The sequence below is a fragment of the Sturnira hondurensis genome, unplaced genomic scaffold (genome assembly GCF_014824575.4).
Source record: "Sturnira hondurensis isolate 20B ecotype Veracruz unplaced genomic scaffold, ASM1482457v3 Scaffold0002039, whole genome shotgun sequence".
In the NCBI taxonomy this organism is placed as follows: Eukaryota; Metazoa; Chordata; class Mammalia; order Chiroptera; family Phyllostomidae; genus Sturnira; species Sturnira hondurensis.
The window spans coordinates 2,951,531-2,972,978 of NW_028074670.1; the positions used below are offsets into that span (position 1 = coordinate 2,951,531).

Consider the following 21,448-nt stretch of genomic DNA (forward strand, 5'->3'; position numbering starts at 1 on the left):
TCCCACCCTGGCTAATACCTTACCTTATGTTGTAAGACCCTGCCCTTTACAACATAACAGGTGCACAGAGACCCGCCCCCCTCCAAAGGCCCAAATGAAAACAGATCAAAGCTCCAAAAACCAAACTAAGTGAAGAGGAGACAGCCAACCACCTATCAGATGCAGAATTCAAAACACTGGTAATCAAGATGCTCAGAGAAATGATTGAATATGGTATCAAAATAGAGGAAAAAGTGAAGGCTATGCAAAGTGAATTTAAGAAAAATATACAGGCTGGAGGACTAAGAAGGTGGAGTCTGATAAGACGAGACTCCGCTGATACAATCCTCCTAGAAAAAAGGGTTGGAGAGAGCAGCCTTTACTGGAGAATATTACAGGGCTGACTGTAGTACCCAATCTTCTACTCCAGTTTAATTTACACACACACACACACACACACACACACACACAGGGAACTAACAATAAAGGGAAGGAAACCAGGACACAAATCAACAATTTAGAGTAGAAGGAAAAAATAAACATGCAATCAGAACAGAATGAAGAAACAAGAATTCAAAAAAATGAGGAGAGGCTTAGGAACCTCCAGGTCAACTTTAAATGTTCCAACATCTGACTCATAGGGGTGCCAGGAGGAGAAGAATAACAGCAAGAATTGAAAACTTATTTGAACTAATAATGAAGGAGAACCTCCCCAATTTGGTGAAGGAAATAGAATTCTAGGAAGTCTAGGAAGCTCAGAGAGTCCCAAAGAAGTTGGACCCAAGGAAGCAAACACCAAGGTACATCATAACTACATTACTCAAGATGAAATATAAGGAGAATCTTAAAAGCAGCAAGAGAAAAGGAGACAGTTACCTACAAAGGAGTACCCATCAGACTGTCAGCGGATTTCTCAAAAGAGACCTTACAGGCAAGAAGGGGCTGGAAAGAAGTATTCCAAGTCATGAAATCCAAAGACCTACAGCCAAGATTGCTTTATCCAGCAAAACTTTCATTTAGAATGGAAGGGCAGATAAAGTGCCTCCCAGATAAGGTCAAGTTAAAGGAGTTCATCATCACCAAGCCCTTATTATATGAAATGTTAAAGGGACTTATCTAAGAAATTGAAGAAGATCAAAATCCATGAATGGTAAAATGACAACAAACTCACAACCATCAACAACTGAACCTAAAAAAAAGCAAAAACAAAGCAAACTAGAACAGGAACAGAATCACAGAAAAAGAGATCACATGGAGGGTTATCAGTGAGGAGGGGGCGGGGTGTGAATGGGGGGAAGGTATGGGGAATAAGAAGCATAAACGGTAGGTACAAAATAGACAGGGGGAGGTTAAGAATAGCATAGGAGCCCTGGCTGGCGTAGCTCAGTGGATTGAGCACGGGCCTATGAACCACACGATTGCGGTTCAATTCCCAGTCAGGGCACATGCCTGGGTTGCAGGCCAGTTCCTGGCAGGGGACACACCAGAGGCAACCATACATTGATCTCTCTCTCTCTCTCTCTCTCCTTCCTTTCCCCACTAAAGATAAATAAATAAAATCTAGGAAAAAAAAAGAATAGTATAGGAAATGTAGAAGCCAAAGAACTTACATGTATGACCCATGGACATGAACTAAGAAGGCAGGTAATGCTGGTGGGAGGGGGCAGTGCAAGGCAGAGGGGAATACAGGGGAGGGAAAAAATGGGATAACTGTAATAGCACAATGAATAAAATATATATAAAAATAATAAAATGACACCATAAAACTTCAAGCCAGAATGTGGGAAATACTATCAAAGAAATGTTCAACAAGTAAACTTAATTTTTAAAGGGGGAGGGCTGCTATAAATTAAGAGATTTTAAAGGACATACCAACCAAATGTAATATGTGAACCTTGTTTGATACTGATTTTAACAACCTAACTTTAATAAGACATTTTTGAAACAATTAGGAAACTGAATATGAACTAGGTATTAGTGTAACAATAAAAATGAATGTTAAGTTTGTCAAGTGTGATGATGATACTGTGGTTTCCCAGACAGACACATACGTGCACCTTCGTCAGTTAGAAATAAATACTGAGATATTTGTGGGCAAAATGATACGCAAGTCTGGGATTTTCTTTAAAACATTCAAACCCCAAAATGGAAAGGGCTATAAAATTGATACAGAAATGGCAAAATGATTTGCTGAAAATGGGTAAAAGAATGGGGAGAATACCAGTAACTGTGTTAATCTCAATTTTTAAAAATACCTTAGAGCAGCCCTGGCTGGTGCAGTTCAGTGGGCTGAACTTCATTCAGCCTGTGAACCAAAAAGTGGCCCATTCCACTCCTGGTCAGAGCACATGCCTGCATTGCGGGCCAGGTCCCCACTTTGCAGTGAGCGAGAGGCAAATTGATCTGTTTCTGTCCTTTCTTTCTCCCTGTTTCCTGTCTCTCTAAAATATTTTTTTTTCTTAAATCTTAGAAAAGAAGAGTTATAGAATCATCTCCTTAGGCCTCTTTTTACTTCAGGTTACAACTAATTTGTGGATCAACACTCTCTCTAACCTACCCAATCAGTGATGAGTTTTTCTTATATCATCATCCAATACATTTATCCTTTCCATGAGGACATCAACAGTCTTTATCTGATACACTCTAATGAAGGAAAGATACTACTTATAACAACACTTTGATATACCAGTTTAGGAGCCCTATCAAAGAGTAAGTTTGGTATGCTTGGTGTTGCTATATCCCCCATGGATCCTAATCACTATTATCTTTTATGGGCCTTCTGTCATTAGCAAAACTGTTCTTTCCACTGTTCCCAAATGCTACCTTGTGTTTTCCTGGCTTGGCCACCTTACTACCTACCAACTTCTACCCACTCCACTGGTCTGGAATGCCCATCTACTCCTACTCTCTCCAGCAGTCCCTTCTCCACAAACCCCTTCTCAGTGCCCTTGCTGTCATCTGAACGTTCAATTCATGAAATGTCAGACAAGAGACTATTCATAGCTTTCAGTGACCTACCATTTTAAGTACATAAGCCCTTTAGTATCTTCTATATTTTTAACTTCCTTCCCTATCAAAATGCAAATTCCTTGAGGGCAAGGATCATACTTATGTAAGGATTGTTAGTACTCAAATTATATGCAAGGAATTTAGAAGCACGGTAAACAGCTGTTCTCTATATCCAAGTTGAGAATAATTGAGATGGCTCCAACTATACGACAGACATTATTCTAACAATTTTCTACAATAACTATCACATACAGCCACCCTGAGGTTACTAAGCACGTGCCCATTTTGTGGAATGATGCAGAGAGATAAATGATTTATGAGAGGTGACAGACAGTGAGTGAGCAAGCTGGGGTTTGAAGTCAGGTAGTCTGGCTCCACACTCCCCTTCCCAAAATCAACTGTTTAGCACCTCAGAAAAAACTTGAGTCTGCAGTTTGGGGTCATTTCATCTGAGGGGCATGTACGGGAGAAAACAGGCTGGAGTAAGTCATGGGATCTGAATTCTAGTCCTTACACTGATCTCAAATAATGACTCAGCAGCCCTTCTAGACTGCAATTTTATTTGGAAAAAAAAGAAGGTCTATTCTATAAAATCCAGAGGATTTTATTGGAGAGAAAAGAACTAAAAAAAACTAATTCATTACCCAGCTGCCAAAATGGCCTAATTCCCACAGTGAGCCCTTCTAGCCTGAACTCCAGTTTATTCATCCCAATGGCTTATACCTCTCCACGTGAACATCTAACAGACACCTCCAACCTCTTATGTCTGAAACAGATCTTGACCTCACTCTCCAAATGCTCCCCTCCTGCCTTCCCCATCTCAGTAAATGGTCCTCTTCTCACCCACTTGCTTTCACCTACACTATACTATACCATCAAGTCCTGTTAGCTCTACACTCAGAGAATTAACTTACAAGGCCTCACCATGGCCTGTATCACCCCATTTCATCTGGACTTGGTCTTTCCCTACTTCGTCTTCTCTATTTTTTCCTCTTTGCCTCATCAGCTCCAACCACCCTATTCCTCAAACAACCTACTTTAGTCTCACCCCAGGCCTTTATACTTGAAGTCTCTGCTTGAGAAGTCACCTCCTTTGCAAGGTCTTCCTGACCACTCTCTTAAAAATAACACAGAGACCACTCATTCATCTTCTATCATTCAGTCCTTATTCTCTTTTATTTTCTTTAGAATATTATCACTAACAAAAATTACAGTGTGTTTCTTTTGTGTCCCCCCCGACCCGCCACCAATAAAATCTAAGCTCCACAATAAGGACTTCCTCTTACTCTTTTTCATTAGTCCATCCCCAGTTTCATCAACAGTGCCTGGCATGGTATTTGTTGAATGAATGAATTTTCCCAGTCTCGAGTATCTGCTGAACCCTGCGCTAAGTGCTAGAGATACCTTAACTGTGGACATCTCCTTCCCTTCTCAGCTAAATCTTTAGGTAGTGTTTCCAACCCTCCAAGTTCATTCAGGATTTAATACACCGCAATCTGGTCACTCTTTTGAAAGGTCACTCCTTTTAAAATGCTCATTAAGTCTCACAATCTTCCTTATTCCAACAGCCCAGTCAGTGAACACTTCATTCAGTATTCTTGACCTTTCTGCAGCAAAACTGACCATATACTCTTTTCGGCAAATCACCTTCCTAAGTTTCAATGCCAATCTTCTATCCTGGTCCTCCTACTCTCTAGGCTATTTCCATTCAGTCATCTTCCTGCTCCTTTAAACGTCAAGTGTTCCCAAGTGCTTAATGATCAATGTCCTCTTCTCAATCAATGTTCTCACCATCACCGAGCAATCAACTCTACTACTATAGATTTGTCTTAGCCCAGTCCTCTTCCTCCTGAATTCTAGACTAACACATTCAACAGCTCTACCTGGATGCCCCACAGGTACCTCAAACCCAATGTGCTAAAAATGGGAACTCACTTCTCTTTTCCCTGTTTCCCACCCTCCCCCTCCAAGCATGGTTCTCTGCTCTAGAAAACATCTTGATGAAATGACACTGACTAACCAATCAAGCCAAAACCCCAAATTTCCTAGACATTCCCTTCTTCCTTAATCCCTGTCTAATCAATCACTAAATAGGTCTCCTATTTGCACCCACTAAAGCAGTTTTCTTATCTTGTGGTCACTGACTGACCTTGTGGTCCCCCCGCTCCCTGTAAATCCATCCTTCAGAGTATACATTTCTAGAACACAAAAATCCAATTCCCAGCTTAAAATTTCCCCAAAACTCATCCCCCTCACGGTATCATCTTGACAAGGTTTTTCTCCTGGCATTAACTCCTCTTTTCACTCCAGTAATGCCAAGTTTCTCATGGTCTCCCCTCAAAGGACACTCTTTTAGTTCATGTCTCCCCTTGGGATACCCCCCCCATGCCCCCTACCCGGCAGTCTATCGAGTCCCAGCTCCAATGCACGGCTTCTGTTGGGAGGCCTTCATGAATTCATCCCTGAAACTGAGAAGCCTCCCATACCAATTCTTTCACTGGACCTTGTAAACGTAAATTTATTATAGTTCTTACATCAATTGCCTATGCCATCTTAAGAGGGTTTTGTCCCCAGTCTCTGACTCAAAGTCTCCACATAGAGAAAGTATTCAATACATATTTATTAAGTGAATGGATTAAAGCAGAGATCAGCAAACCATGGCCTATCACTCGTTTTTGTATAGCCTGCTAAGAATACTTTTCACATTTTTAAATGTTTAGAGAGAAAATGTTAAAGAGTAATATTCAGTGATGCCTAAAAATTATATGTAATTCAAATTTCAGTGTCCATACACAAAGATCCACTGGACCACAGCCACACTCCCCTGTGCATATTGAGTCTCGTGGCTGCTTTCGTGCCACAACGGCAGAGTGCAGCAGCTGCTATCGAGACCATGCGGCACACGCAGCGAGGGCTGCTGTGGAGCTCTGCACAGAAGAAGTGTGCTGGCCTCTGCATGAGATATACATGAATATGGATGGGCTTTGGTTTCGGACAGAGTCTGACCAAATCCTGGCTTTACCACTTACTATCTTTGTGACCAAGGACAAATGAGCTAACCTCTAGACTCGATTCCTTAATTTATAAAATGGATTAACAAATCTTTCTGGGTTGTTCTGAAATTTTACTAAGCCTTTTAACTGTGGTCCCTGCTGTAGGAACCAGTCTACGAAGTGCCTGGTACAGAGAATAGCTTCATGTTGAGAGCCCAGGCCTGAGTTTGAATTCCAGCTGCACCACAGACTGTGTGATGCTGGGCAACGTATTGAACTCCCAGTGCATCAATTTCCCCATCTACAAAACTAGGATAAAAATATGTATCAGAAAAGGCTGTTGTGAGAATCAAATGAGTTGGCACATGGGAAATACTGAACACCATGCCAGGCAGAGTAAGCAGTTAACAAATATCACCATTAATACAGAAAAAACTTGGTTAATATTAGTTTCTCATTTTCCCACATCTTCATCTACCTTCCATCCCTAGAAGCCTACATCTAAAGCAGTAAGTCAACACCTGCATGGCAGGTGCTGTTAGGGTCTCTGTGGCTTCCAAGTCACATCATAATCATGTTCTCCTCTTAGCAACCTGATGATCTTCCCTTCTCTAGATGCTTTCTTCCTTAGAAATCTAGCGATCACAGACTTCAGTGTAGGGGACTATAAAATTCCTATCGCTAGCCAAGAACTCCCCCCTGCCGCCCCCCAGCACCACCAGCATTTCGCAGTTCCTGATTTCTACCCAATGGTCTTCACCTTACATTCAAAATCTTAAAAGCTGAAAATTACTTTCCCCCATCTCTCCCCTCCTATCTTCCCTATTTACTAGAAGAACCTGTTGTTCTAGCACTCTGGCCAGTTTGCCCTGAAATTATACGTTAGTCCTTGCTCTCTCACAATGAGACCTTAATTCATCTTTTTCTCTTTTTTTGTTCCTACTACTGTTTATTAATTCGGGTCCTCTTAACTTCACGTTTATTTCACCAAAAAAGCTTCTAACTAGTCTTCCTGCCACAGGCACTAATCTCTCCCACACACTCTATGACACTAATTTTCCTAAAACGTGCCATTTTTCATCATGGCCTTTTCTGTTTAAAACTTGTGGTGCACTAACCTCTCTCTCCTAGCTCAAAAGCTGTATGGAAAGAGCAAAAACTGACTTTAGTGTGGCTATCAAAATTCCTACCTACTTCGCTCCAATCCTCCTTTCTAATTGTATCTCCCATGTTAAAAATATTATCACCTTACACTTACGTGGTGCTTAACTTAGAAAACATTCTTACAAGCTCTGACACTGTACTGTCACACAGGTGAAACAGGCATTAGGATCCTTCTTCTACAGAAGGAAAAACCGACTTCCAGCACTGAACTGCAAGTCAGAACAAAGGGTCCCTGTCCCACTTTCCCCTTAGAATCACAGGTTAGCCCACCAATCCTTCTAACACCACGACCCCACCACTAACACACAGGAGTCTCCTGTTCCAGAAACTCTGGCCCCTCGGCGTTGTTCTACCCACCTCATTCCAACACACCTTATGTCTTCTTAGCTCTGCCCTTTACCTCCTACCACTGTCTCCTTGGTATGTGCCCCTCTTGTTATAAAAACACCGAATTTCTTCAAGTCTTGAGTTCAAATGACACCTTTTTTGAAGTGCCTTCTCTGACACTCCCCGCCCCCAAACCACTGTATTCTACTTGCCAACACTATGGAAGCGGTAGTTACTGGTTTGACACCTGCTGCCCCAGTCATACTATAGCCAGTTCACTTTATGGTTAGACCTCCCCATGCCCTTCTAGGAGGAAAGTTTATTAGAGCTTCTACTTTTCTCACAGTGCCTATCTCAATACTTTATACAGAAGGACTCAAAGTTGTGGATTATACAGCCAAGGCCAGCGTTTTTCAAACAGCCAGGCACAACCCATGAACAGAATAAGAAATCAATCCAGAACGCTGCCACACCCACTGTTTTTGTTTCTAACAAAATAGAACACACCTCTCACAGTAAAGATGAGTACTGTTTTATAAAACTCTTATTTCATTGTATATGTATGCAACCATTGGATCATAATGTCAAATACATTTTTTACTATGTGTCACATATTTTTTTAAAGTCTGAAAGCTGCTAATGTGGATGACCCAATTTCTAGGCCCCAGGGTTTTACATTTAAAACAGGAAGTTATTTATTCTCCACCAAACAGCACGCGCTCCAAGAAAATTCAGCTAAATAAAAGAGATAGTACACAGGGGCTGAGGGAGACAAAGCTTAAAAGACTAATGAGTGTGGGGGAAACTGTAAAGAAGTGTTTCTTAGAGATGGTGGAATATGCTATAACACTAGGTATTTAGTTTCCAGCCTGTGCTGTTCGTTTTAGCAAAAAAAACCTCTATAGAAGAGCTTTTAAAGTTTCCCCAAAGCGCACTTAAACACAGTCCTCACTGCAGCCTACAATACAAAGGGATGCAGGATCCAGCCCCCACTACGCCAACCTCATTTCCTACCCCTTTCACCCTCAGTCACTTCCCTCCAGCCACAGTGGCCTTGTTGCTATTCCCAGAACATTCCAAGTTTCAAGGCCTCAGCACATGGTGTACAGTCAGCCAGATCCTTCCTCCTTTAAATACCCTTCCCTTCCAATGTCCCATCTTCAGAAGGGGAGTCCCTGGCCACCGCATCTATAGTAGGCCACCAACTCTCTAGACCCTTAACCTGCTGTATGGTTTTTCATAACACTTGTCATCTCCTAATATGCTCTTGCATATTTATTCTTTTATGGTCTATCTCAGGAATCCACAAACTTTTTCTGTAAAAATCCAGGTATTAAGTATTTTCAGCTTTCTGCCACAAGTACTCAGCTCTGCCAATGTAGCACAAAAGCAGCTTAAACAATATGTAAATGAGCAGATGTGACTGTGTTGCAATAAAACTTTTTTTGCTATTTCTACTTTTTAATATATTTTATTGATTATGCTATTACAGTTGTCCCATTTCCCCCCTGCACTTCCCTCCACCCTGCACACCCCCTTCCACCCACTTTCCCCTTCATTAGTTCATGTCCATGTGTCATACATATAAGCTCTATGGCATCTACATTTCCCATACTATCCTTACCCTCCCCCTGTCTATTTTCCACCTACCTTCTGTGCTACTTATTCTCTGTACCTTTTCCCTCTCTCTCCTCCTCCCACTCCCCTGTTGCTAACCCTCCATGTGATCTCCATTTCTGTGGTTCTGTTCCTGTTCTAGTTGTTTGCTTTGTTTTTGTTTTAGGTGTGGTTGTTAATAACTGTGAGTTTGCTGTCCTTTCACTGTTCATATTTTTTATCTTCTTTTTCTTAGATAAATCCCTTTAACATTTCATATAATAGGGGCTTGGTGATGATGAACTCCTTGAACTTGACCTTATCTGAGAAGCACATTACCTGCCCTTCCATTCTAAAGGAAAACTTTGCTGGATAGAACAATCTTGGATGGAGGTCCTTGCCTTTCATAACTTGGAATACTTCTTTCCAGCCCCTTCTTGCCTGTAAGGTCTCTTTTGAGAAATCAGCTGACAGGTAGCTGCCTTGGCTGGTGCAGCTCCGTGAATTGAGTGCTGGCCCAAAAACCAAAGGATTGCCAGTTTGATTCCCAATCAGGGCACATGCCCAGGCTGTAGGCCAGGTCCCCAGTAAAGGGGTGCATGAGAGGCAACCACACATTAATGTTACTCTCCCTATCTTTCTCCCTCCTCCTCTCTAAAAATAAATAAATACATAAATAAATGAGTAAGACCTTAAAAAAAAAAAAAAAAAAACCAAGTAGCTGGCTGGGTTTGGCCCACAGGCCATACACTCCTGCTATATTCCTTCTAATAAGAGTATCACAGGGACAGGAGTCTTCTCTAGCCTCAAGTACACTTTTGATAAATATGTATCATGTAAATAAATAGTATTAGTCTGGAGGTGGGAGGTACATCCTTCTTCCACCTCCACAGATGCAAATAACACAGTGTTCAAGAGGAATGAGGCCAAGGGTCAGCAGCTCCGTTTCCATTTGCTTAGTATCACACTGTGAAAGATGGTCCAACAATCACTGTGTGCTACTGTCAACAGCAGTGACCATCTCACACATAAATCCCTCTGGTCACAACTGGGACCTAGTAGGAGCTTGTTAGAACGTAAGATTGCTGGGCTCCACTCCCAGAAGTTCCAATTCAGCAGGTCTTGGGTATGATCCAAGAATCTGTCTTTCCAGCAAGTGCCCAAGTGATGCTGATACTGCTGGTACTGAACTACACTTTGAGAACCACGGGTGAGAGCACCCCGAACACTACAGCACTAACATCTTTATACTATTAAAAAAATAAAAGAGCCACAAATTCCTGAGATTCCAGTGATCAGGCTGCAGGGGGACTGAAAAAGAACAGAACCATAAAACAGCCTGCAGCACTGGCTGGTGTGGCTCAGTGGACTGAGCGCGGGCCTGCGAACCAGAGGATCGCGGCTCAATTCCCAGTCAGGGCACATGCCTGGGTTGCAGGCCAGTTCCCAGCAGGGGACCCACGAGAAGCAACCATACATTGATGTTTCTCTTCCTCTATCCTTCACTTCCTCTCTAAAGATAAAGAAATAAAATCTTAAAAAAAAAAAAGCCCTGGCTGGTGTAGCTCAGTGGATTGAGTGTGGGCCTGTGAACCAGATGATCGCGGTTCGATTCCCAGTCAGGGCACATGCCTGGGTTGCAGGCTGTTTTCCTGCAGGCCAACTCCCAGCAGGGAACGCACGAAAGGCAACCATACACTGATGTTTCTCTCCCTCTCTCCTTCTCCTCTAAAGATAAATGAATAAATAAAATCTAAAAAAAAAAAAACAGCCTGCAGCAGAACCACTGCTTCAGTAAAAATGAGGGCAAAAAAACACAAGGTGTTTAATTTTTAACAGCTTGCCTTTCAAACACTCCATTTTCACTTGCAAATCTAGTTGTAACTGACTAACACAATAAACTAAACAGGTCAAAGAGAGAAATCACCAGTGGGTGGCTAACTTTGATAGTAGGCTGAGTATCAGCTCCATAATCAATTTCCTTAAAATTACTTTAAGAACCATAACCACCTGACTTTCTATTGTTAGATGCCAAGAGTGTTTTCTAGATGGATACTAGAGATCCAATCTCATTACAATCAAATACATCTACAACTTTCTTGGCCTTAGCACCATATTTTTTTAGAAACCTCTATGTCTTGAAAGCCAAGTGGAGGAAGAAATGAATGCAGAAACAAAAGAAGAAAGGTGAGGCAGAGGTCCAAGTAAACTGCTAGCCTGTGCACTGGTAGGTGCCACAGGAGCAAAAATAAGCCAGAGGCCAAGGATGCTGGACCAACTGTCGGACAGCATGCCTGCTGTCTAGAACTTCGCAATGTTTCTAGAACATCCACAACTATCTTATCACCACTACCAACTACCTTGCTCATATCAAAACAGTCTCTTTTGGTCTTCTGCCCCTAGACCTGTGACTCTGGATTAGCTCTGTTCTCAGTTGAGGCTGAATGCAACAGGTATACATTTCTTATGCTACCTTAGCTGAAAAAGAAAAAAAAAAGGAAAGATAAAAAGAAATACACCTACAACAAATTACCAAAATGATGATAAGTTTACCACTACCGGATAGAATCCACACCTACCCTCTAAATTCACCATAATAAAACTTACAACAATTTTTTAAAGTTCTACATTTGTAAATGCACAGGACTTTAAAACAACCCACCAAGATTGCAGACTGGTACAACCACTATGGAAAATAGTATGGAATTTTCTAAGAAAACTAAAAATGAACGTGCCTTTGACCCAGCATTTCCACTCTTAGGAGTATATCCTAAGAACCCTGAAACACCAATCCAAAAGAACCTATGCACCCCAAAGTTCATAGCAGCACAATTCACGATAGCCAAGAGTTGGAAGCAACCTAGATGCCCGTTGGTAAATGACTGGATCAAAAAGCTATGGTACATTTACACAATGGAATTCTACGCTGCAGAAAGGAAGGAGGAACTACTACCCTTTGCAACATCATGGATGGAACTGGAAAGCACTATGCTGAGCAAAATAAGCCAGGTGGTGAAAGACAAATACCATATGATATCACGGTTAACAGGAATCTAAACAAGACAAGCAAGCAAAATATGACCAAAGACACTGAAATACAGAACAGGCTGACAGGGACCAGAGGGGAGAGGGGAGAGAATTGTAGGGGAAAAGGGGATGGACTCACATGAACAAGTATAAAGGACACATGGACATTAACTAAGGGTGGGGGGCAGAAATGGGAGGGAGGTGGGGAGCATGGGGCGGGGGGCGGGCAGGGTTGGGAATATAAGACGGAAAGCTGTACTTGAACAAGAATTAAATTTTAAAAATATTTTTTAAAAAATAAAACAACCCACCAACTCACATTCAAATTACTCGGGCCCTGGTGCTGTGGCTCAGTAGACTGAGTGCTGGCCTGGGAACTAGAGGATTGCAGTTTATTCTCTCCCTCTCTCTTTCCCTTCCCCTCTAAAGATAAATAAATAAAATCTTAAAAAAAAAAAGAATATAGTAAATAATACTGTAAACTATTTATGGTGCCAAGGTGGGTACTACATTTATCTGGGGAATCACTTCATAAGTTATACAAGTTTAACCACTATGCTATGACCTGAAACTAATGTAATATTGAATGTCAGCTATAATTGAAAAGGAAAAAAAGTTTTTTTGGTGAAAATTTAGCATCTGAATTAAAATGTGCTAAGTGCAAAATAGAGTTCAAATTTTTACAACTTTGTAAGGAAAAGGAATGTAAAAATATCTCATTAACAAATTTTATGCTGATTACATGTAAAAATGTTATTTTAGATATACTGGGTTAAATTATTAAAATTAATTATACCTCAGTTGTTACTGTGACTACCAGAGAATTAAAATTACACGTGGCTAGCACTAGATTTCTACTGGAAAGTGATAGCCTACCCCATCTGCAAATATATTTGCTATATCACCTTCTCCTCTGGGTGAATTCTAAAAAGCTTGCAGAAAATGTTATGGAGCAATGAATGACCTTGAAGATACGTAGTATTTCTGACATGGAGTGAAGATCCTTGATCTTGGCCTAATGTAGGAACTCCACAAGTACAGTGCTCATCCACGGCCACTTGACGTTGTAACAATCACACTCCCCAGGAAGGGAAGATTAGTGCCACCTCTGCAACCACTTCGCATGTGCAGATCTACAGCTACACAAACACAGCGCACACTTCCATTTCAAACTGCAATTAAATGTGTCAGAATCCCTAGCAGTGTTCATGACACTGAGCATAAGATCTTTAATTACAAAAACTACCTGGTTCCCTGAACCCCACCACTCCCAGCTCCCAGCAGGTTATTTCATTCTTACAGGAAAGAAGGGACGTGTTTGTAACAATTCCTGTAATCCCTGCCTGTTTTACCTCAATGTCCCTAACTACGAAGTTAGAAAGCTGCTCACCGGTTTGTACTGCCTAACCTCTACAACCACAGAGGACACCAAGGAGAAGACTGACACTGGCTGAAAAAGAATAACAGACAGAGGCTCTAGTACTCCAACAGTTGCTATACAACCATTAAAACTGAAAAAAAAAAATACTGAATAGAAAAATTAAACATGTAATCCCTCGAGCTCTTTTCTCTCCACAAACCTATGAGGAAAACCTATCTGAACATATTCTCACACACCCAGATAGATGTGTGCTAAGACTCTCACAATCTAAGGACACTATTGTTAAGGAAAGAAATGTACTGCTGGGCAGAATTATAAGTAATTGTGAAACTTAAAATAAAAACAAGCTTTTAAAAAAGGAGGAGGTTGCAAATATTGCCAAAAGATTATAATACTCACATGATTTAATTACCCTGTCACAGAATATAAACTTTAAGGACTAATTCCAGCACCCTGGAAAGGAGCCACAGCCCCTGCGACAGGAAAGCATTTAATTCCCAAACACGTGTTTCAAACCCTCTGAGTGTTATCATCCTGCAGCAGCGTCAACAACATGTGGCAAGCTCTGGAGGTGACTGTGAGTGCTAGTCAAGTAGGTAGTCCATGAATATTTGCTTATTGAATGAATGACTGACTGAATTAGGAAACTCACACACATAAAGCAATTAATATGCAGGACCCACAGCCAGTTAATCTGAAACCAGAGCCAGGAGTAGATAGAAAACAGTACCCTGAGTCTAGTCCCAGGCCATTCCCCCAGGAGCCAGCTCCCTTAAGTTATTTCTGCTTTATGTAGTTTATTAATCTCCTCTTACTTTTATGATACGTCCGAGTCTTCTTTCCCTCAATCTCCCTCCCTCTTAACTGGCTTCCCCAGATAGAATATAAGGAGCATTTTCTAATCTCATCTCTAACAATCACCCACAAACTCAGGGGACCTCCCAAAGGTCAGAACTATGCTAGGTGGTAGGGTATAAAGGTAAGTGTAACACTATACCTACCCCTCAGGTAGCCTGTGGGGGAGGCAGACAGACAAGTAAACAATTACAGCATAAAAAAAAGTGCCTGGAGAATAAGGCAGGAATGCCACCGGATGAGCCCTTAGTTTTGCTCTGTGGGAGGGGAGGGTGACAGTTAGAAGGACAATAGGAGAGAGTGAAAATTAAAAAAAGAATTATAGTCAAATATGCCTGACTGCTGTAATAGTCAGTGTATCAACTTAGTACTCTACAGTGACTCTTCTAAGGGAAATTCCCTTACTCTGGAAAAAGTTGAAGTTCATGAAACTAGCACTGAGTACCATCAAGAGAGGAGAACCCCTCACACAATTCAGCAGAAGATAATGTGCAAACAGAATTAGTCATAATATCAAGAGTCTGCATCCACTACTGCCTGTCCTTCCTAGATGAAAGTGACTAGACTGACCCATTCCTGTGACTTCCACTGGCTTTTTCTACCAGCAGGGCTGGACTTGCCGGAGCCATTCATACTTTCTCCCTGACACCCCTTGTGGCCATTGGCTAAAGTCTGCCAGACTGCTAGCTTGGACAGTGGCCATGGAAGAGAGAAACTGACCAAGTACATGAAGTGGATAGATCCACACTCTGCTTTGTAACTATTCAAAAAGACAATTAACAAATACATTGGGAGAGCCTGAGACAAGTAGTAGGGGTGGCACCACAGAAGTTACTCTTAACAGGCAATTTATCTCGTTAGTTTCACAGGATGCTGAGTTTTCATCTTATGGTACCTGGTTGCTAGGATGTTTCATGCAGCACGAGAGTTGGCTGGTTTCTGACCTTCTGTGGCTACAGATCACTTCCAAGTTTCATGTCCACGTTGCCTAACTTTCCTCTGCCTCTTGTCCTCACCATCCCAGGAACACCTTTTCTTCACCACTTCTCTCCTTACCATAGAATCTAGGTAATAGGTAGTATGTTCCCTTAGAAAACTGTTTGCCTTATCTCTTTATTTTCCACATGAATCAGGACATGGGCAATATTTTTTTAAATTATCATATTTTTTAAATGCTCTGATCGGTAAACCTCTTAAGGGGTTCTTTCTTCAACTTTAATTACTGACTTCAATGAGTGGAAAAAAAAACTATACCTCATCATTTTAAGGAAATAAAAAACACTGTGGCCCCTAACACAATACCAAAATTCATCTTTTATACACAAAGATTTTAATTATGAACAGCATTCAACTTTTATGAATATGAATTATAGGAATTGTTTCCTTTGAGTCCATATTCATGCCAATAATCCAAAAGCAGTATTTATCATGCAATAAAAAACACTATTTGTAGGATAAACCAATGATGCCTTAACCTTCGCTAAAAACAACTTTTGAAACCTCTACTTAAAAAAAAATAACACCAAACCTCAGCAAATATATTTGTAGATGTTATAAAGCTGACATTTTGAAAATTATGATTCACAAATGCATAGATTTCTTTTTTCAAATACTGTATGTAAACCTAACATGAAGGGATTCATTTGATCATTTCACATCACAAGTTTCATAAGTTTCTACTGTGAAAAAGCTTCCAACATTTAGACAAGTTTGCTGCTGATACATCTCAAGAGTCTAAAACTAAAAGGAATTCCTTCAAAATTAAATCTCCAATTTAAAAAAGAGTAAACTTTGCCCTGGCTAGGGTGGCTCAGTGGGTTATGCACCAAACTGTGAACTGAAAGTTTGCTGGTTAGATTTCAGGCCAGGTCCCTGGTTGGGGACTTGTGAGAAGCAGCTCATCGATGTTTCTCTCACACATCTATGTTTCTTTCCCTCTCTTTCTCCCTCCCTTCCCCTCTCTCTAAAAATAAATAAATAATATCTTTAAAAAATAAATAAGATTAAAGTTTATTTTACTATACTAACTTAAACACAAATATCAATACGGGAAAAAGGAGTTTCAAAATAACTTTATAAGAAATCATGAGCGCGGGCCTGCGAACCACACGATCGCGGTTTGATTCCCAGTCAGGGCACATGCCTGGGTTGTAGGCCAGTTCCCTGCAGGGGATGCACAAGAAGCAACCACACATTGATGTTTCCTTCCTCTCTCCTTCCCTTCCCCTCTAAAAATAAATAAATAAAATTTAAAAAAAAAGAAATCATGATATCAAAGACCCCAGAAATTTATTTATTTTTTTAAAAGATTTTATTTATTTATCTTTAGAGGGGAAGGGAAAGAGAGAGGGAGAGAAATATCAATGTACGGTTGCCTCTCGTGAATCCCCCGCCGGGAACTGGCCTGCAACCCAGGCATGTGCCCTGACTGGGAATCGAACCACAATCGCCTGGTTCCCAGGCCTGCGCTCAATCCACTGAGCTACACCAGCCAGGGCGGACTCCAGAAATTTAAATGTTTACAGTCTTACCCTTCTTTTATTGAAAGTCAAGATAAATATAATTCACTTATTGAAAATGAAAAAGTCTAAGTAAGAGTGTCATAATTTTTTAATAGATCACAGTTAAAGTCAGTATTAACTGCCTGACACTGTAAAGATCTTTTTTAACGGGAGTTAACTTATTTTGCGACAGGAAAGCAAAAGTCACCACTTAAATCACACGCTAATTACCAATCTTGTTTTTGCAACCCCCAAATCCTGAAAGCAAAATCATTGCAATTCACTCTGGGATGGTTTGTACGTGTATTTTTACTGCCAGGCAGAATTTTTAGAAAGGAAATTTAATCTACTAACAGAAGAGTGGTATAATTTCAAAAAATTTCAAAAAAGGGTACAACTTTCAAAAACTAGATTAATGGCCTGCCTACTCATGTACTTTAAATGTTGAAAACAAACAGTTCAGATGCTTCTGAGAATAACAAAACAATATGATTATCTGTCCATTTAATTCACTATCATTTTTACATATGAAAATCTTCAAACAGCTAGGGAAAATATAAATTAGGTAAAGAAAAGGGCTCTATTGGAAATCTCAAATAATTATATTCAAAATTAAGAGTAGCTCATAAAAAGTTAAGACCCTCAAGAAAAAAGCGTTAGAAATCACAATAGATTCCCTCTTAAATGAGCAGAATTAATAGGAAAAAAGTTGCTAATTATTGCGATCAATTTGTTTACCCCTCCCTGATGGCATATTTAACATTATGCTGTGGAAGCTATAGTTAAGGTAAGGAGTTATGTCTCATTTATTTATCTTCATATTCCTTAGTACTTAACATGTGCCTAATTCATAACAGCAACTGAAAAAAGGCTGAATGATTTAAGACAATTAATGTCTTCCTAACTCTGGGTAATCAGTTAGGTTCCAACTCATGCAAGAACATTCATAACTTTATTTTAGCTAATAAGCACTGAGTAATTTGATGTGTTTTGTTAAAATCTGCAAAGCTATTAAATGGTTTTTGAGCTCTGAATAACACTTTTAAAGTATTTAAAAGAAAGTCTGTAGCCCTGGCTAGTGTGGCTCAGTGGATTGAGCATCAGCCTAGAAACCAAAAGATCATAGGTTCAATTCCCAGTCAGGGTACATGCCTAGGTTAAGGGCCAGGTCCCCAGATGGGGACATGCAAGAGGCAACCACTCTATGTTTCTCTCCCTCTCTCCACTCTCTCAAAAATTAATTTAAAAAATATTTTTTAAAAAGAAATGTTTAGCATTTAACATTTAGTAAAACATTAAAAATACTCTTAAAGTTAAAATAGAAAATAACTGGTTTCAGTGTGTACCATGGTACTAGCACAGTGAACATGAAGTGACTGAGCACTAGGCTGGGAAAGCCATGATGGGCAAGCAGGGGACAATGTAGAGAGCACTGCCATTCCCACTCAGACTCTGGAAGGGTGGGGAGCCTGGTTCCCACCCTTGGAAGCAATTACGTCTATCCCCATCTACATGGTGCTGCTGGAAACTGAGGTACAGAACTGGTTTGGTCTATGGACTCATTAATACCACACAAAGTCGGACCGTTCTGGACTCCCAACCATTCCATTTCCATCAACTCTAAAGCTCTAGTCCAGAACAAGCAAAAGCAAATAAATTATAGCCCTGGGCCAAAGAGGGCCACATTGTGTTTGTAGACTCTGCAGGCTAAGAATGGTTTTTACATTTCTAAATGGTAAAACCTAAGAGTCGAATTTCATGACACATGAAAATTACGCGAAATTCGAATGTTAGTGTCTACAAATAAAGTTTTAATTGGAACATGTCACACTCATTCATTTACATGTTGTCTATAACTGCTTTTACACTATAATGGTAGAGCTGACCTCATAACTCACTAAGCCACAATATTTACTACCTTGCCCCTTTACCGAAGAAGTATGCGGACCATGAGTTTAAACATTCTCCATGCTCTTGGCTACATGTCCTTTCTCAGAGATAGTCCACTGCTTCATAAGGCAGAGACACTGAGCTTGGTAACCTCAAAATTCTAAGGCCTGTATTTCCCTAAGACTACCCTTCCAACCAGTGTGAAGCACAAACTAACCCTAAGTACTCACTAAACTTTTTCTACTCATACATTACCTATAAAAGTAAGAGTACACAATACTTACAGAGCTTGGTAAATGTCCAGCTTGGAGCTGTATCATCCAGTTACATCATTACATACACATAATACAGCGCAAGTCATTAGGGTGGGTGCAAAGACAAAGTAACAAATTACATGCATACAGAAGGCACTGAAAAGGAAGCACAATGCAAGTACAACACTGTATTTGCACAGTTCAGATCTCTCACTAGACTATTATACCAAGTTCTGGGTCACACTACTGAAAGCAAACAAGAACTACAGAGAATTTGATGTTGGACAGGTGAAACCCACTAATGAAATGCTAAAAGAAATGGGATTAGTTGGCCCAAAGAAGAGAAAGATGAAGAAAGAACTAGAATAGTGAGAGTGTCAAATTATGTGTTTGTTGGTAGGTTTAATTCCTGCTAATAAAAATAACCATGGCCTTAATATTCAACAAAACATCTAATGAATCAAATGTGATTCTTAATGAGACTACCATTCCTGCCTTAGGCCCTAAACCAAACCCTTAAAAGATAATCACTTGTCAAATATTGTACTATGATGAGTCCTCAACTGTTGTATTATAGGAATACTCCTTTTTCAGAAACATCTGGCATTATGAGGGTTACCACAAAAGCTGTGCTACTGATGCCCTAAAGTTCTGTAATATTAAAGTAACTAAAAAGTAATGTTAAGTTCCAAGGCCACATGCCATTCCACAAGACCAAGTAGAGGAAAATGGGCTTAGGTTACAGAATTTGTTATATCCAAGAATACTGGCACTGCGGGATTTTAATTATTCTGAAACAACAATTTTCAACCTTTTTCATCTCATAGCACACATAAACTAATTACTAAAATTCTGCAGCATACCAAAAAATATTATTTTTTGCCAATTTGACAAAAGAAAGAGGCATTATTTTGATTCATTCACACCAGATGGCTAACCTTGTGTTAGCTTGACAATTTGACAATCTAAAGGAAGAGAGGTCAGTGCCCCTGACTAAATAGATACTGCATGTTTTAAAAATTCTTGCTGCACACCAGTTGAAAATCACTGTTCTAAAAGACTACAGGGATAAAGGAATCTTCTAGGATACCATTAATTTAGAATACAGTCTGGAAATATCTGGATGTTTTCTTGAAGCAAAGAGAATGAGTCTCAAACACCTTTTCTTCCATTGCTATGATACTGTAATTTTAACTCTCCCAGTTCTTATGAGTAAGGCAGCTTGCAGCCATTGCTAATGTTAATTCTGTCTTGCAGGTGGCCAATGTATACACTACTACAGCCTAGAATAAACTTCAATAACCCAAAATAAAATTTGACTAGAACTTTAATTACAATTTATTTTAAATTAGAGGTAGGGAATATATTTCCACCAAGCAGAAAAAATGTAAAATTAGGCACTGTTTCAAAATATTTCTACGAGCCTAAATACATTATTATTTCAAAATCTCCATAGCTGTACACAGTAAGTGAAGAGAGTACATTATATTTTCAACTCATTTTGTGACTTTCAAAATACAGAATCCTTGAACACAAAATATTCTGAGTCAATTTCAACATTGCAATTAGTAATGCAAATTGTGAAACTTGGTCGGAATATCATCTTAAACTGAGTTTTTCCACCTCAAAATTCTAAAGCCTGTATTTCCCTAAGAATATCCTTCCGACGGGTGTGAAGCACAAACTAATCTTGACTCACTAAACTTTCTCCACTCCTACATCACCTACACAAGACTTTAAAATCAAGAGTACACAATACTTTCAAGCCACTTCTACAACCTTGCAATAACCTTACCATGATAAAGTTTTCGCCAAGTCTCTTAATACTTTTTATTTGAAGACCTGTGAAAGTGAAACAAAGAAAACACACCCCCTCCCCCTTTTCTGAACCATATGGCAGTAAACTGAAGTTAACTTATTTTTCACCAGCTCAACGCCTATACACCGGCCCTGGACCTTTCTCTCTTTGTGCCCTGGGACTGGCTGGAGCTGCCTACTCACTCGCTACCGGACCCCAATCACGTTGTTAAGTCGCAAAAAGCAAGTCCCAGGCGCCCCCCGACCGGTAACGAGACATCGCCGCGGTCGTTTCCCAAAACCCGGGCGGCCGGCGGGGCGCGCCCGCTGAGGGGCCCGCGGCCGGCCGGGAGCGAGCCCGCTCCGCCCGGCGACGGAGCGGGGAGTGTGCTCGCCGCGGCCCGGCCGGACCCGCCCCGGGAGCCCGGCTACCCGAGCCCCGGGACGCGCCGCGGCCTAGCCGCGAGGCCCGGCGGAGGGCGCTTCCGTCTCCCGGCCGCCGGGTCCGCCCGCCGCCGCGCGGGCAGAGCCACTCGCCGGCCTCTCCGGGCCGCCGGACGCGCCCGCCGACCCCGGGCCGGCTCCTCGGTCTCCTGCCTCCGCCCGCTGCCCCGCTCGGCGTCCGCGCCGCGCCCTTCCGGGGTGGCGGGCGCGCTAGGCCGCGGCGGGGCCCGC

The 21,448-nt window shown here is 41.0% G+C and overlaps 1 protein-coding gene and 1 non-coding gene across 2 annotated transcripts in view; one reads left to right on the plus strand and one right to left on the minus strand.

Annotated features, from left to right (window-relative positions):
* The window catches only part of KCMF1 (potassium channel modulatory factor 1), a 78,352-nt gene extending 57,261 nt beyond the window's left edge, over window positions 1-21,091 (minus strand). The window contains exon 1 of the mRNA XM_037039553.1: window positions 20,772-21,091. The gene's annotated coding sequence lies outside the window, so the exon portion shown is untranslated. The remainder of the gene's footprint in view (window positions 1-20,771) is intronic.
* On the plus strand, window positions 273-401 carry LOC118982764 (small Cajal body-specific RNA 4). Its single transcript, XR_005065602.1, has one exon.
* Window positions 21,092-21,448: the final 357 nt, after the last annotated feature.